The sequence below is a fragment of the Camellia sinensis genome, chromosome 12, assembly GCF_055761805.1.
Source record: "Camellia sinensis isolate YWXY chromosome 12, ASM5576180v1, whole genome shotgun sequence".
NCBI lineage: Eukaryota > Viridiplantae > Streptophyta > Magnoliopsida > Ericales > Theaceae > Camellia > Camellia sinensis.
In genome coordinates, this window is record NC_138972.1 from 97,797,853 (window position 1) to 97,814,258 (window position 16,406).

General features: G+C 36.5%; 1 long non-coding RNA gene across 2 annotated transcripts; it reads right to left on the reverse strand.

The window, feature by feature from the left end:
* Positions 1-10,717: 10,717 nt before the first annotated feature.
* On the reverse strand, positions 10,718-15,939 carry LOC145804646 (uncharacterized). Of its 2 annotated transcripts, none has more exons than XR_014346850.1 (5): positions 15,611-15,939; positions 14,542-14,597; positions 13,628-13,673; positions 12,737-12,847; positions 10,718-11,154 (listed from the first exon to the last, which is right to left on the reverse strand). It is a non-coding gene; the product is annotated as an uncharacterized LOC145804646 (long non-coding RNA). The 2 variants fall into 2 exon arrangements; XR_014346849.1 differs by having other exon boundaries at positions 13,610-13,673.
* Between the last annotated feature and the right edge of the window lie 467 nt (positions 15,940-16,406).

Consider the following 16,406-nt stretch of genomic DNA (forward strand, 5'->3'; position numbering starts at 1 on the left):
GACTACCGGAATAACAGTTTGTTCGTTCTCATTGTCTGAATCATCTGAATCTTGCAAGAATTGTTCTTGGACCGAAGCACAATATTCCGCAAGCGAGGCCGGAATGAAGTACTGCGGAGCATTGTAGACCTCGGTTTCGGGTCCACAGCCGAGCTGCTCCACGGCACTTCTCCAGCCGCACTTGAAGAACAAATCTTTTGCCCCCTCGCATTGCGCAATGTATAGGCCCTCCGCCTCTTTGAAACCTCGGGCGTTGGCATCACTGGCTTTCTTCTTGAGTTCAGTTATTTCGGCATCTTTCTTCTTTTCAAGCTTCACCAACTCGCGCAGATACTTATCTTTTAGAGCGATGGCGGCCTTCTGCTTTTCTGCTTCGGCCGAACTAACCAGTTCAGCTAGTCGGCCGTTCTCAGCTTGTAGCTCGGCCATTTGCTTTCTGGCTTCTTCTAGCTCGGCCGCCTTCACTTCGGCTTTCGCCACGGCTTGCCTTGTTGTTTTCCTGAGCTCTAGCACTTTCCTATGAGTGATGTGGTTTTTCTGAATGGCCTGACAAAACAAATATCTCCCTCGAGCCGAAGTAAAAGTTTAAAAAAGAGCCGAAGTTAGAGTTGAAAAAACTAAACTGAAAAACGGACAGAGCTACGTACCAGGATCATGGACTTTGTTGAAGACCGGATGGCCTTCAGTTCGGTGTTTAGTTGCTTTTGGTGGTGCTCCATATCTTTAGGGAGGCACACACTCTTGGCCAGGTTGAAGGCCAACTGGTGATCTTTGTCAGCAACAACCGAATCAGAATCTTGGATATCTCGGTCATTGAAAGTAAGCTTTGGTGCCCAGCTGGTGGTAGTTTGGCTAGTAGGCTCCGGTTGGGGGCTTGGTGGTAGGCTCGGTGGAAGAGCAGTTTCGCCTTCATCAACCAAGCTTTGTTCAGCTTCGGTAGTCCGGGCGCACTTGGTTTGGTGGGATGAGGACGGTTGTTGAGTAGGAAGGGCCACCACCGCCTCTTGGGTTTGACTTGATGGTGGTACTTCGGCCTTGTTTGTCTCGGTTAGAAGCGCCCTTACTCTGTTCTTTTTAGCCATCTCCTCTTCAGCTGTTAGTGGGATTAATCTAATCTCGGGCAAGGTTGGGTCCGGTTCTGGGGCCTCCTCAAGAAGAAAGTCGGTTACTCTTGCCTTACGGAGACCGCTGTATCTGTAAGTCGGCTCGAATTTCAACAACTTAGCCCAACTACGTTCTGGATACCATAGTACGGCGCGCAAAGTCGCTAGATTGGGGTAACTATATAAAGAATGGAGGTGGGCAGAGTCTGCGAAAAAAGACAACTGTTAGTTCGGCTGAAAGATTGACAAACTGAAATACAAAATAGCAAGCAAGAAAACCGAAGTACATTTACCGGGCTCTCATTTTTTCCAATTTATACATCGGCCAAGAATCTGGGCTTGGAGATCCTCGAAGTTCCCAGACACCCAAAAGAAGTCGTCGTCATTTAAGTCTTTATCCAGTGTATGTTTTATTATCTTCTCTCGGTGACGTCGTATTCTTAAATAGTAGACCCACCCATCTTCTTTTGAACCAATGGAATATTGGTGGAAGATTTCGGCAAGACCAAGGTTTAGTCCGGCTTGGCGGTTCAGTTCGGCTATTCCCATTATTATGCGGTATGAATTGGTGGATAGTTGGGTTGGGCATAGTCTAGTTTGCCTAAGAAACTCGCAAATTAAAGGTTGGACTGGAAACCGTAGTCCGGTTTCAATAATGGATAAGAGGGTGAAGGGGACAAAGCCTTCATTGTCCATGGAATGACATCTTTTTCGGCTAACGACAAGTGGACATCGTCGGGTATGTTGTAGTCTTTTCTGAATTCGGCTAGGCCGCCCGGAGTATCTACTAGATACCTATACTTCCCCATTTATGGTATAAATTATGAATAACTTAGATCGGTGCAAAAGTTGTGCTCAATAGCTCGGTTGAGCGCATGGAGGAGTGCCTGGGCAACCTAAGTCTGCAAAGTAGAAAACAAAGGGGTTAAGCATAGATCATTGGACCGTGCTACAAATTAAAAGCAAGGTAAAAGAGCCCTACTTCGGCTTGGTGGACAGGTTCTATCTCGGTTCAGCAAAATGCTTGGTAGCTCGGTTCGAGCAGGGTTTTTATTAGCCAGACATTGGCGAGCGTTTCAGCATAATGGCTTTGGAAACAATTTTGTTAGACCGGTTCATCGTCTAGGGGCAGCTTTATGATCGGTCTAAAAAACTGAGAAAGCTGGTTTAGCCCCAAAGGCCTAAATCGGTTGAACTATGAGTTTTATTACTTCGGTTGAGCCTCTAGGGGCAGCTTTCTGAGTTAGGTTCAGAAACTAAGAAAGCTGGCTTTGCCCCAAGGCTGAGCTCGGTTGAAGACCGAGGTTCCAAGTTTAAACTTCGTTCGGTGAGATTATCTCGGCTAAAGTGAATCAAGAGTTGGTAACTTGCTGAAACTATTGTTATTGCTACAAGTTCTAGTTCGGTTATTGTCTAATTGATCTGCGTATATAGCACAAACAGTCTCCTAGTTCGGTTGGGACAAGATTCTAGATCGAAAATTAGTTTTCTACGAGGTATTCCATATACTTTTATGTTCTATGATAAAGTTTTTTCCAGTAAAAATACAGAAGCAAACCAGAAATGGGAAAAAATGTTTCGCATAAACATTGAAAACAGAATACGAAAGCAAAACAGAGGAAGAAAAATGGATTGGCTTACCAGATTGAAGAAGAGGGAACTGGAGATGGAAAAGTGGCAGCAAAGTCATAGTCTCTTCAGATGCAACGGAAGAACAGCAAGAACACAGGGTGGAGAGAGAAGAGAGGTAATAGTAGAGTGGTTAATCCAAAAGGTAGAAGTTGTTTTGTAAAAGAAAGGACGAAAGAGAAAAAGCGGGAACTGTTCAAATTTTTCGTAGTACGAGGGCGGCGTGACAGCTGCCCCCAGCCTATCAGAACCTGCCATATGTCATTAGAAAAGGAAGCGTTTGAGTCGCTGTGACTGAAGGGACGTTTTGACCAGACAAATAGAGCCCGGAGTGAAATTAGCTCGGCTGGAAGGCTAAAGAGTTTTTAGCTCGGCTGGAAAGGCTTAACAACTTCAGCTCGGCTGGTAAACAGGTAATCCCTATCAAGCTACGCAGATGGAATTAAGGGGCAATTGAGAGGGTAATTTTTGTGAAAATTGCGCCGAGCTATGAGATGGATTTTATGGCCCAAAGTATGAAAGACTGGGTAAAAAGGCCGAAAAGTTACTCCAGCCCAAGAGAGATAAAGTTACTTCGGCCCAAGAATTGTAAAGATACTCCGATCTGGAAGCAACTTGGAGTTAGGTCGGTCCAGTGTTAGTCCGGTCGTGACGTATTGTGGTTAGAACGGCCAAAACCTTGCTACTCGGTAGCTCGGTCTTGGAGTTATACCGGTCGCGATTTGTTAGTTCGGTACAACCATGCCATGTGTTGTGCATGAGAAGCCGACGTCAGAGAAGTAAAAGGAAGAACTAGTTCGGCTTATTCTACGGCTTTGCATAGTCGTGTTTATTTCGGTCGCATTGGAGTTCGGCCGTGATAAAACCATCTCACTTGGTTTAAGCAGTGAGGGGGGTGTTGAAGGATAAGCATTATCTTTCAAGAGTATGAATCCTAGGAGGACTCTGCGTGGAGGAGTAGAAGTCCTACTAGGATTGTGCCACATTAAACTTATAAAAGCTCACAAACATCACCTTGGAGGAGGTAACACACAACTTTGCTTCTTGAATACACAGAGCTTTGTCTACTTGTCAAGTTTACTGACTTAGGCATCGGAGAGGTTTCCGGCACACACCCGCTGGCTAGCTCACGTTTGTATTTTCAGGTGATAAAGCGACGTCGTACCGAGGAGCACAGACTTAGTCAACAGGATTATACGAGAAGATTTATTTCCTTCCCGTACAAGAACAAAATTGAGAGAAAGATGAACAAACTAAGATGAACAGAATTAGAAAGTGTGATTTCTTTAATTGTTGCCAACTATCAAAGAAATGCATTAATATTTGGAGCCTCATCTGTGTCACCAAAAGAGAGGTGATATTTCTTTGTTCAACATGTTATCTATCAAGGCGAGCTACAAAGGTAAGACTGGGTGTAAGGTGAAGAAAGGTCGTGATTTTCTGAAAATGATTAGATTTAAATGTGTTTTTGAATGAATTTTTATTTCAAAAATATTAAAATGGGTTTCTGAAGGGTTTGTTTAACTACCAGTTTGATTTTTGATTTTCACTTTATTCTAAGTTGTTTTGCTACAGCTCTTTGGCCCCTAAAAAAACTTTGCTTACATATGGAAACACAAACACAAACACAAAATACAAAACAAGATAGAAACAGACACGCAAAATATTGGCCAAAACTGTCTGACCCAAATATTGGCCAAAGAAAATAAAGCTGTCTTGTAATTAAACTAAACAAAGCTTTCTTGTAATTAAACTAAATAAAGCTTTTAAACTAAACAAAGCACACCTTCATTTTTGTTGTGAGTCCCAAATATTTGCCCTATTTTTTATTCACTGGATTAATAGACTTTTTTAATTATAAACAAATATTATTTTATTCTCTCATAATCCTCTCATTTTCACAACAGAGGCGTTTATATAATTAAAATTGGAGATCAATGTTTATTTTCAATCCCCTCAAAACAGAGGCATTTTCACTGCATTTTTTTCAAAATTGGAGGCATTTTTTATTTTTTTATTTTGTGTGTAAACTGTTTATTAATATTAATATTAAGTAAATACAAAATAAGAAGACCGAGTAACTTTTAAAGAAAAGTTGTAATATTTTTTAACAAAAAAATCATATAGAGAGAATATATGAAGAAACTAAAAAAATATAAAAAGTTTGAGATTCAAAGAAAACGTTCTCTCATAATCCCCTCATTGTCTAGAGGCATTTATATAATTATTTTATTTTAATAATTAAAAAATCTTAGTGTAAATAACTTAAAAATTGTTAACATGATATTATTTGGGGTTGACGGTACATTGTTTGGTTCTGTAACCTAATTAATGGCTAAATATTGGAAGTAAACACAATGTGTATAACTTTACTATTAAGGAGGAAAAGGAGGTTACACAAAATATTGACCAAAAATAGCTTGAATTACTAATGAAAAGCTTTTTTTCCATGAAGTTTTAACCCAACACATAGAAAATACAATGGAAAATACTGACCCAACACACTGAGAGAAAGGAAGAGAGACAAAAATTGGTAGCAAATGTTTTTTTCCAAATCACTTGGTAGCAAATCGGATAATAAAATCCAAAATTTAATTTAAATAAAATCTGAACCTGATCATATAGAAACGCATATCAAGGAAACACAAAGCCAAACACAAATGATAGCAGACTTGGACCAATTCAACCAAATTCTAACTCAAATTGGACCAATAGATATTGGCTTAACCAAATGGGTTATGCATAAACTGCATATCAACATGATTCCAATATATTCTAGGTGTTTTGATTTAAGGTTTAGAGAAACAAAAATCAAAATGAGGGTCAAACTACAGGTGACTTTTATAACTTGGCAATCTAAAACGAATCCCAAAAGAACAACCACCTAAAAAATGCCCCAACAAAAACATCAAACCCAGATCCTCTCCCTAAAATCGCACCAAACCCATATCATAAAAGTAAAATTCTTGGGTTCAAAACTTATTGTTAAATAATTACAAAAGATTAGACAAAAGAACACACAGGCCTATCGAAAGAGATAAAATTCCATTTAATCCAAAATGAGGAAAGTTTAAAATATTTATGGGATGAAAGTTTAAAAATTTAAACTGATCTTTTTAAAAAAACAATTTGAAAAATTTGAAAAATTAAAAACAAAAACAATTTGAGCCCAAATTTCACTTTCTTTACTATTTCCTATACTTATTCACTAACCGAAAATTGATCACTTTCTTTATGGGCTGATAAAAATCTGATGAAACTACTGACATATGCTTGACATATGCTCAATTTGATCAGAAAGAGAATAAAAGATTTGTAAAAGGAATCCAGCCTTGTGAAACTACCAAACTCCTATCATCAATATGATAATAAAAAATAGCAAGTAGTTTATCTGTGCATTGGGGTAAGGTTGCCTACAAATTTCAGTTTATCTGCACATTGGGATAAGGCTGATAAAAAGCAGAGTCAACTTGGTGATAAAAAATAGGGTCAACTTGAATGTAGTCTTTGCAACTACTCTTTAATTTTTATTTTTAGATTGATGACTACTCTTTAATGTAGTGAACTTCTTATTCTTCTTCATGCCTACCAAACGTTACCAAAGCAATAACAAAAGAAAAAAATAAGAACCAAAGTAATAAACTAACCTAGCCATCAGCAAAATAGAGAGAAAGGAGGAGAGACAAAAGCAAAAACAAAAAAAATTATACATTTTCAAATGCTTGCTCTAATCTCATTTCATGTGTTTTGTTGCCAGAAACTGTTTTAATTCCCAAAATTTGTGGTCCATTTTAGGAATTAATGCAAAATTCTAAGTATTTGTCATGATTGGAATATGAGAGGGCAAATATTGTTAATTTTAGGAGTTAAATTAACTTGGGCTGTTATGGGTAGTAATTTTTATATCAACAAAAAAATCAAAATTGTACTATTGGTTTTCCTCCCCACTCCATTACCAGCTATGTCCCGACCTTTGTCACAATGGGCTCCAATTTGGCAAGTGTTTTTTTGTCATCCTCTATGCCCTAAACAACTCCCAATAAATTAAGTAGGTCATTTCTATACACTTTGAATGAATAGATTAGAATGTTGATTCTTGTCAAATATAAAAATTGATTATTTTTCACCCATTATGAGAGTTTTTCATTGTATTAAGTTGCTTATTTATTCTAATTAGGACTCTTTATTGTGTTGGTTTTGGGCTTCTAGAATTGTATTATTGGAGTTGTATTTGATATGATTCTTCTCATATTTATAAATAATCTCTTACCGGCTGACACTAAAAAAAAAAATTTATAGGAGAATAATATTGACCCACCTTATTAGATAGCTAGTTTTCTTCTTTCTTTTAGAGAGCAGTTAGCAAACATTTATATAATTATTTTAGTGTAAATAACTTAAATAATTTATTAACATGATATTATTTGGTGTTGATGGTACATTGTTTGGTTCTATAACCTAATTAATGGCTAAATATTGGAAGTAAACACAATGTGTATAACTTTACCATTAAGGAGGAAAGGAGGTTACACAAAATATTGAGAGGGATATTTCATGAGAACTAGGGCCGAGCTAGGCCCAGACATTGTAATGGACCAATCTGTGGGCCGTAGTGAAAAGGACTTCGCAACTGGACCTTGCTCCTGATAGCACAGTCGAAAATGGTTGCAATTAGCCCGGTCGGGAATGGTTGCAATTAGCTCGGTCCATGTATTTCGAACCGAGGTATAATTGAGCAATGACCGAGCTAAGCATCGCATGTGGAAGCGCCGAGCTATAGTGTGGTAGAAGGTTAGAGATAGCTCGGTTGTGCTGCTATTCTACCGTGGTAAAATCATCCCCACTTGATTAAGAAATAAGGAGGGGGTGGAAAGATAAGCATTATCTTTCTAACTCCTGGGAGGACTCTGCTGAGGAGGATAAAGTCTTACTAGGATTGTGCAAACCATCTTACTTGGTTGGTAGTGAGTAGGGAGTGTGATTCCTAGGAGGATTCTGATGAGGAGAGTTGGAATCCTACTAGGATTGTGCCAGGAAGAATCTATAAAAAGCTCATAGCAGAACCTATGTACAGGTATCACAATTTTGACCCCTAAATACACAGAGCTTTTGTTTATTGTCTATTTGCTGACTTAGACATCAGAGAGGTATCCGACACATACTCACCGGCTAGCTCACGTTTGTGTTTTCAAGGAGTAAAGCAACGACGTTTAGAGGAGTGCAAACTTGATCAATAGGATTATACGAGAAGATTATTTCGTGCTCGTACAGGAAGTAAACATAATGTGTATAACTTTACCATTAAGGAGGAAATGAGGTTACACAAAATATTGACCAAAAATAGCTTGAATTACTAATGAAAAGCTTTTATTTTCATGAAGGAGGTTACACAAAATACATGCTCTGTTTTACCATTTCCCAAAAAGCTTTCCATGAAGTTACAATGGAAAATACTGATGACTACTCAAAAATTTAGTGATAAAAAACATTAAATTTTTATCACCATGAGCACAAAGCACAGAGCCATGAGCACAGAGTCAACTAATAAAAAACATAGCATACAAAGATTTTGGTGATAAAAAACAGAGCATACAAAGCTTTGCAACTACTCTCTAATTTTTATATTTAGATTGATGACTACTCTTTAATGTAGTCAGCTTGTTGTTCTTCTTCAATTTTACTCAATAGTCATGCCTACCAAACGTTACCAAAGCAAAACAGAGAGAGAGGAGGAGAGAAAAAAGCAAAAACAAAAAAAATACTGTAATGAATAGCCGAGCAACTGAAGTGATGTCGCAGCCGGAGTGAACAACGGTGAGAGTGGTCAAAGTGATCCACAGTCGAAGTAAGCTCTGATGAAGGCAAAAGCTGAGAGATGGAAAAAAAAAATTCAAGAAGAAGAACATATTGAATTAATTAAGATAAAAATGAGAGAATACTTAAAGGATAGTCAATTACCCGAGTCAATTCTCATGAACCTAGCATTAAAGTCATGTTTTCAACACTAAATAATAATACTGAATTGGTTCAATTTCAATATAAAATAATAATACTAAGTTTTCCAACTCTATTGAACCCAGCAGTTAAAAATCTATCAAAACATGACTCTTTCATATACTTTTTCCAACTCTTCTTTTTTTCTTTTCTTTGCTTTTTTTCTTTTTTTCGGGTACATATTATTTTCCTGTTTATTTGGGTTATTATACATATCCTTAAAGACTAATGCGATTATTGTAAATATGGATACAGTAAGTGATGCATTTATTATCTTTAATACCTTGATCCGTCTCCCCTTTACACATCGGATAATGAAAAGTGCATTCATGTTCATATGTTCACACTAAAGATGTGCAAATTGATTAGTTATGGACAAAATAATTTGACTAGAAGTCTTCATCTAAGTTATCAAAAGTGAGGATGACAACTATAGTAGGTGATTCTGAGTTAAGTTATTGAATGGTTGGAAATAATGGGTGGGAATACAGCCTAGGGGAAGACTGTAAAGTGCTCACATTATTGTTCTTATTTTTCTTAGAAGTTAGGAAGTTTTTGGGTAGAATATGGAAGGGAGCCTAAACACTGAGTCTCTGACATTATTTGATGGGTGTAAAATTTTCAACATGGTTGTGCTTGCTTACTGCTATAGCATATGGTTTATGCATGATTAACTTCTGCTTTCTACGTGTCATTTGCATATACCTCTTGCAAAGCTGCAAAAATGCCCTCCACCAACAATATATGCCATAGTAATTGGAATATGAGAAATCTCTTATATGATCATTAGATGCTATTGGCAAAGTCTTTGTTTGTTGCTTTCTCCTCCCCTCCAATTTTTTTGAAGGGTTATCCGAACAAAGACATTGGCAATTATTACCAGGTTTAGTTACCAAGTGCCAGATTCTTATCTTCTTATGCTAGCTACTCCTTTGAACTACTCCTTTTCCTATTACATTTATTTTTAGTTGATAATTGAGTGTGATAAGATTCTTCTTAGCTCAGCTTAATATGCATATATTCTTTCATAGACTCCTTTTTGCTTAAAGGATATGGCTTTTAACCTTCCTCAAATATCATTCAAAATCCAAACCCAACACAATAAGATAAACCCAAAATCAACATACATCACACCAACAATAAATCTGTAGGAGTTTTCCAATGTGGGTAAACCCAAAAACACACCTAGAAGATTGAAACGGAGCAAGGAATAATACTAAGTTTTTCTAACTCCATTGAACCCAGCAGTTAAAAATACTTTTCCATATAAAAAAATCAAACTTTGAATATATATATCATTCAAAATATATATCAATATATATATCAATATTTGCACACACAACATACCTCACACCAACAATAAATCTGCAGGACTTTTCCAATGTGGGTAAACCCAAAAACACACCCAGAAGATTAAAACAGACACTGCTGGGAAAATGACTTTTAGCGGCGTTTTAAAAACGCCGCTATATGTATGAAAAACGCCGCTAATTCCTTTAGTGACGCTTATCACCAAACGTCGAGGACGCGGCCGTCGCTATAAGTTTATGACGCTTTAAAAACGTCGTAAATTTAATATAAGCGGCGTTTTAAAAAACGCCGCTAAATGCGATAAATAATGATAAATGACATCATCCAATATTTAGCGACGTTTTTAAAACGCCGTGATAGATTTTTTTATTTTAAAAAAATGTCCGTTGGCACTGTAGTGGCGTTTTGAAAAAACGCCGTTATAGCTCTTTTTTTTAAAAAAAAAATTTTCTGAATCTGTTATATTTAACTAAAAAACATACCTGTAATAAAGCTGAAAAATAACAATAATATGAATAAAATTTTACAGCTACTTCAATATATTGACTAAATAAACATTACATGATTGTGTCTGAACCAAAATCAAACAAAAAAATAAAAAGAAAAAATAGATTAAGTCATTTGCTTGCACATGCAGATGCAATGGAATAGTCAAGCATATTACACATCATTACACTGCAGAATAGGAAAATCAACAGATGGGCTATATCATAGCAAACTGATCTGTAACTTACATTCTATTATACTTGCAAGCTAAACAACAGATGGGCTACCTTTTGCTTAACAATTAATAGACATAGACGTGAGTATTCTACTGAATAACATATATCCTACAGGTCATACTCTTGAGGCAGTCCACCATCAGTGGCACAATTACTAGAGCAAAATTCACCCCATTCTTTACTATGTGAAATTGTCAATAAAATCTTGTCATGATAACTATCGGGTGTTTACAACAATTTTTGGTCTGAACAAAATCCAAAATACTAGGGGAGTTGCTATTTGCACAAGCAATTCTTCCAAATACAACCACCTTAATGGAAGTTCCCTTCTGAAACATAGATCCACTGTAGAACCCATACCCTTCCATATTGAAGCAAATTCAACAGCAATGTACCTAAAAACAAGAGAAAAATATGTCATTTAAAATTCATAAGCATGCCAAGAAAAATCAACACAGCAGATAGATAATATTAGTTTATACTTCATTCATATTTTTTAAATGTCAAAATTGTTCCATTAAGACCAGATCTGGAGATTTTTTATACTAGTACAACACAGCAGATAGATAATATTAGTTTATACTTCATTCATATATTTCCGAAATTGATTTTTTGGTCTGGAGATTTTTTTTTTTTTTTTAAATGTCAAAATTGTTCCATTAAGACCAGGGAAATAAAGTAAAATTTTAGTTTATACTTCATTCATATTTCCTTCACCTTTTTTTTTTCCACCACAAATCCCTACCCTAATCCTAAATCCAAACACAGCCCAGTATATGTTAGACATGAACATACCTGGGCATATCATATGGAACAGATAAAACACAAGCTGCCAAAGCAAGTACAGCACCGTGTATGGAAGCTATGGACAGACCAGAACTTGAATTTCTGCATCAGTAAATTTCCAAGCTTTGGATCAGTATATAAAGGGAATATATCAAGTAGCAGGAGATATTTAATAAGTTACCAAGGAATGTAAGGAAAACAAAAGTGAGGTCAATCTACCCCATAAAGGAGGAGGTACTAAGCTCAGGACAAGGAATGCAAGCACAAAAAACGGGAGTAAGATTAATCTGATGACTTCACATTCATGCTGATCTTGAGCTGGCCAAGTCCTCCAGATCTTGGTGACAGGCCTTCATATAATATTTGTTTGCAATAATTTATATATGCTTCTGCTGAATTATACCAAAACTTGTCCTTAATTCATCACGAAGATATGCTTTTTCAATGCTCCTTTTCTTCAATTTTGGCCCAAATCCAGCAGATAAAGCAAATTGTCGCAATATCTCAGGCCAGGTCAATGGATTTAAGTGGCGCTGCCAGCTGCGTATATCAAAGCCCCAAGCATACGCCTGAAAGTAGAACAAAGGAATAAAAAGTATTTCAGAATGAATAAACACAAAATCAAGCCACAATTGACAACAAGATAGAAGCCGCGTCAGCAAAATTTATTAAAAATCTCCAGACCTAAAAATCAATTCACAGGTACTAAACATTTGAATGATCACAATACCTCCATAAGCATCACCATTAGATCTAGTCCATATGTTGCTTGAAAAATTATAGTTCAATCAACATTTAGTCAGTCTTAATTTTTTGTCTTCCTTACATTTTCAACTAGATGATGCAGCTCAAGTCTGTTCCTGCCTCCCCAAAGCTGACTGTGTGAAGTCTAAATCTAAACCAACAGGGCCCAAAAAGCATAATCAATAGGATCAAAGGAACAGTATGACAAATTTTTAGAATTCAAGGTTTCCTCTAATATTATCATCTCAAAAACTAACCTACCCTGGAAACTACAGACTGATTTGTTACTATTAGCTAAATATGATGCGACTCAAAGGGTGAATCCTTCGCTGTATCAGGTCTTGTCACAGGGTTCCTCTGTTAGTTTCTGTTTATGGCCTTGGTCCTCCATGTAACAAAATAACTTACAAAAAAAATTAATAATAAAAAGAAAAGATAATGGAATACCTTGTATAAGTAATGCCGATGTATTGAGACTTGGACAAGTTTCTTATAGACTTCCATTCTGATGATTGCTAAGATACGCTTCTACCTGCCCTGTTGCTGCCAATATAAGTCCTACAATGCAAAATCACAACTGTTAAGATAGAAGATAGATAGATCATTAGGAAAAAGCTTATACTGGAATAAAAATACAGTTAATCAACTTTTCTTTATGGAATTGTATACAAGGCATCAAATTAAAGCAATCTGCTGGCTTTTACATGTGGCAATTCGTCGATTGGGAAGCAAATAGCACGACATGAATCTACAAGCAAGTGCTTTAGAAAAATGTACTAGAAATTTCAGTTGGTCATCATTGTTGATTTTTGTACAGAAAATGGTAGTTTTCCGGTCATCGCCCGACCTTTAGTTTATTTATCGAGGATCAAGTAGTGTGAATGCAAATCCCATACAAAAAAATGAACTGTTCAATTCTCGGACGACGTAAAACTCCCCTTTTCCCATGTTGAAAGGAGGAGCATTAGAAGTTTTTTTCTATCTTCTCTCAGATCAGAAGCGCAAGTCATTACTACTGCCTCATGTGAACAACAGCAAATGAAGCCAAAGTGAAAATATTGGCTTGAAAAACACAAACATGAGTGAGAAGCTAATGTTGTGAAAACCTAACACTTCCTCTGCAAGGTTCATTCAATTAGAGTGAATGATCTTTTCTGAATGTATATATAATAAAATGAACATTTCATAAACTGCATACAAACATTTGAATACCTCCCACCTTGGTATGTTTAAGATGGAATTGTTTAGATCTGGGTTAAAATAGTCAGTCAATGAGATGCATAAATTCATAAGGAGAGCATTCAGGATTTGTAGCATTACAAAGATCGGCTTGTATACCAGGAGTAGAGCAATTGAACTGTCCTTTTCCTTGTATCAGAAGTGACTGCAAATTCAAAAAAGTGATAAAAAAAAAAAAAAGAAAAAAAAAAAAGAAGTAACAAACCAACCATTAAACATATGTAACTAATTGGGATTGTAAATACCAAATAGTATCAAGTGTGGATAAACCTGAAGCTCCCCAACCCAAATATAGAGGGGAAATTACTTAACAGTTAGATAGATAAAAAGAAAATACACAAATATAGAGGGGTGCAAGTTCGCACCTCCACAGTTTTTCGCTTGCACCCTACCACAGAGTCACCTTTCATATTTTTGCAATTTTTTTTTCTCTACCCCACTGTCAAGTAATTCCCCCTTATTTTAATCTAGTAAAACAAATTAGGATACCATACATATTTGTCCCAAGAGCACTATATAATTTTTCTTCTCAAGTCTTAGCTAAAAAGTAAAAAACAGTCGGCTTTTTTGGCAATCGCAATCTGAATAATTTATCCATTTACAATATATGTCTAGATAGTAACATACATTTCTGGGTTTAAATATGATCTATTTGACCAGTGTCGAGTTTGCTACAACTTGGGTAGAGCCCAGTTTCAAAGCTGAACCCAGCCATCACACTGACCATTGTGCTCAAAGCTAGACCTTCGAGATTAAGACTAAGGATAGACCAGCATGAGGTTGAACAATCCAATGTCAAGTTGACCACAGCACAGCCATCCAAGCCAACATTTTTTACTTATATGTTTAAAAAAAATCAGTTCCAAAACATAAGACAATAAATTGATGATTTTGCTTAAAAAGAATGTCAATCAATGTGAAGAAGAAAATGAGAAATGATGTTACAAAACCATAATATGATTAAAGGCTGAGTATTATAGGATAACAGGAATAATCTTATAGAGAAAACATACTTGTGAAAAGCTTTTTGAATTTCGCGTTGACTTGCATTCCGTTCAACCCCAAGAACCTGAAACAACATAGTCAATAGAAATTAATGAAGAAGCCAACAAAATTAGCCCCCCCAAAAAAACCACTGAGGGAAAGAACCTAAATTTATCAACCATTTTAACGAAACACTCAATATTAAATCCCCACTTAGACAATGTAGATTATTCATTATAAAACAAAGATTTCACTTCAACTTTTGAGCAATCAATTCAAGTATGAGATAGAGATGATTTCATCCACCACACTGACATTCCCAGCACCACAGTAAAGATTACTAAACAAAATCTAAGATAACCATTCTGGGACAACTTGGCTGAATACAATCCAAAGGTTTACTTCAGGTTTTTGCATTTTAGGCTGTCTGAAAACCTCAAGAATCATGACACTCATGTAAAGCTAAAAGTCATCTTCTTCTTCTTTTTTGGTAACAGGGGTATCTAGGGTTTTTCCCCAACCAATCTCCGGGTACATGCAGTTCCCGTCCCACACATACATACTAATTACCAGAAACAGATGCTGGAGTGGCCCAAATTCAGTTTCATGGGATTCGAAATCATTGTGATTTATGCTTTCTCGGGATCTTATCCTGGCTCAATTTGCCAATTGGCTAATCCCCTGGGGTTTAAAGTCATCCTTCTATTTATCCATTTACCCACAACATGTGAACAATCTGATAATTCTTTTCTCATTAATTGATATCCATTTCAAATTGTCTTCACTACAACCTTTTTGTTTCACAAGAACTAGCCAAAATTTGTGAATTATGAGCAACTTTCTCGATCAATTCTACAAAAAGCTTATCATCCATCACCAAGATAAAAAAAATTAAACCATTCTTTGGAAACAAAATACTGAATTATAAAACAATTGTCATATATCGCTGGACCAGTCACAACAATTTCTTACATCACAAAATCATTCGTCAATTCAATTAGAACAATAGAATAGATGAAGCGAAACACACACACATTGAACTTGCACACACACATACACGTAAATATACAAAAAAACGAAATATATATATAGGCGTACCTTGTAGGGATCGAGGGTTTTTGCTTGTAGGGTTAAAATCAAGAGCGAAGCGAAGAAGATGATAGAGAAAGTTGAAGGAATCTTCATTTTGAGAGCTGAATCGTGAGAATAGAGAGGTTTCGATGAGTGATTCGTCTGTGTAATAATAATATGTGAGAGTGTGATCGTTTGAGAAGCAGCGAAGAGGTAAGAGGATTGAAAGGGGTTGTTGAGGTTAATAGATTTCAAAATCAAACTTCGAAATCGCAATCTGAGATGAATCACTGAACTGAAGAATAATCACCGAACTGAAGAAGAATCGAGAGAGATTTGAGTGAGAGAAAGGGAGAGCAACTAACCTCTGATTGAAGAAGACGAAGAGTTCCAAATCCACGGAGATGAATCACTGATCTATGCTCAAAATCGAACTTCGAAATCGCAATCCCGAGATGGATCGCCGAACTGAAGAAGAATCGAAGAAGAATGACTGAACCGAAGAAGAATCGAGAGAGAGAGAGAGACGAGTGAGTGAGAGATTTGAGTGAGTAAGAAGGAGACGGCGGTGCTCAAAATAGGTTTTCAAAATAAAAGTTTAGGGAGATGGAAGAGGGTGTGAAGAGAGACAGGGAAGAGGGTGTGAAGAGAGACAGGGTTTTGGAGGCGCTTTTTAAACGTCTTCTATTTACAAAACGGTACCGTTTTACCTAACAACAAAGGCGACGTTTAAAAAACGCCGTTAATTATCAAAAAAGTGACATTTAATAAAACGTCGTTAATTAAACGCCGTTAAATCGTCATTTTCCTGTAGTGAGAGCAA